Source organism: Saimiri boliviensis, chromosome 2, assembly GCF_048565385.1.
Source record: "Saimiri boliviensis isolate mSaiBol1 chromosome 2, mSaiBol1.pri, whole genome shotgun sequence".
NCBI lineage: Eukaryota > Metazoa > Chordata > Mammalia > Primates > Cebidae > Saimiri > Saimiri boliviensis.
This window is the reverse complement of record NC_133450.1, coordinates 161948147-161949966: the sequence shown is the minus strand read 5'-3', so window position 1 is coordinate 161949966 and position 1820 is coordinate 161948147. Positions and strand designations below refer to the sequence as shown.

At 38.1% G+C, this 1820-nt stretch overlaps 1 non-coding gene across 1 annotated transcript; it reads left to right on the top strand.

Annotated features, from left to right (window-relative positions):
- Window positions 1-305: 305 nt before the first annotated feature.
- LOC120366424 (U6 spliceosomal RNA) lies at window positions 306-412 on the top strand. The gene has a single exon (XR_005581092.1). It is a non-coding gene; the product is annotated as a U6 spliceosomal RNA (small nuclear RNA).
- The last annotated feature ends 1408 nt before the right edge of the window (window positions 413-1820 follow it).

The window sequence follows — 1820 nt, the reverse complement described above, 5'->3', positions numbered from 1 at the left end:
CATTAATCTTCTGTATTCATTTATGGTATTCACTCTGAGCTTGGAGAACAGTAAAATTTAAAAAAAAATCAGCATCTTCAAATAATCTGTATTTAGGCAACACATCAGTCAAATCTCAATATAAGCTCTTGTTCAGTGACAAAGAGGAGCCTTAGTGCAGTGAAGTGAAAAATTACAGACAGAAAAAGGCACTCCAGTTCACTCTTACATACACATCTGGGGGTAGCTCTAGATCCAAGAGGAAAAGGCAAATCAATTAGGTGAAAATGGCAACAACAACAACAACAACAACAAATCAGGTGGCCGTGCTCGCTTCAGAAGCACATATACTAAAATTGGAATGATACAGAGAAGATTAGCATGGCCCCTGTGCAAGGATGACATGCAAATTCATGAAGCATTCCATACTTTTACTGAATGGGCAAGAACCAGAAGTATTCCCTTTGAAAGCTGGCACCAGACAAGGATGCCCTCTCTCACTGCTCCCATTCAGTATAGTATTGGAAGTTCTAGCCAGAGCAATCAGGCAAGAAAAAGAAATAACAGGTATTCAAGTAGGAAATGTCAAATTTTCTCTATTTGCAGATGACATGATTGTATATTTAGAAGGCCCCATGGTCTCAGCCCAAAATCTTCTGAAACTGATAAGCAACTTCAGCAAACTCTCAGGATACAAAATCAATGTGCAGAAATCACAAGCATTTCTATAAACCAATAAGAGACTTAAAGAGAGCCAAATCAAGAATGAACTGCCATTCACAATTGCTACAAAGAGAGTAAAATACCTAGTAATACAACTAACAAAGAATATAAAGGACCTCTTCAAGGAGAACTACAAACCACTGCTCAACGAAATAAGAGAGGACACAAACAGATGGAGAAACATTTTACCCAGTTTTAACCATGCTCACGGTTATGAAGAATCAGCATCGTGAAAATGGCCATACTGCGCAAAGTAATTTACAGATTCAATGCTATCCCCATCAAGCTACCAATGACTTTCTGCACAGAACTGGAGAAAACCACCTTAAATTTCATATGGAACCAAAAGAGAGCCCACATAGCCAAGTCAATTCTAAGCAAAATGAACAAAGCAGGAGGCATCACACTACCTGACTTCTAACTATACTACAAGGCTACAGTAATCAAAACAGCATGGTACTGGTACCAAAACAGAGGTATAGACCAATGGAACGGAACAGAGACCTCAAAGGCAACGCCACACATCTACAACCATCTGATCTTTGACAAACCTGACAAAAACAAGCAACGAGGAAACGACTCCATGTTTAATAAATGGTGTTGGGAAAACAGGCTTGCAATGTGTGGAAAGTAGAAACTGGACCCCTTCCTATCACCTTTCACTATAATTAATTCCAGATGGATTAAAGATTTAGACATAAAACATAACATGATAAAAATTCTAAAAGAAGACATAGGCAAAACCATCCAGGACATAGAGGACTTCATGACTAGAACGCCAAAAGCGATAGCAACAAAAGCCAAGGTAGACAAATGGGATCTAATTAAACTTCAGAGCTTCTGTACAGCAAAAGAAAAAATCATTAGAGTAAACCAGCAACCAAAGTGATCGGAAAAAAATTTGGCAACCTACCCATCTGACAATGGGCTAATATCCAGAAATTACAAAGAACAGAGATACAAGAAACAAACAAACAAACCCATTCAAAAGTAGGTGAAGGATATGAACAGACACTTCTCAAAAGAAGACATACATGAGGCCAACAAACATATGAAAAAATGCCTCATCATCACTGATCATTAGAGAAAAGCAAATCAAAGCCACATTGAGGTATCAT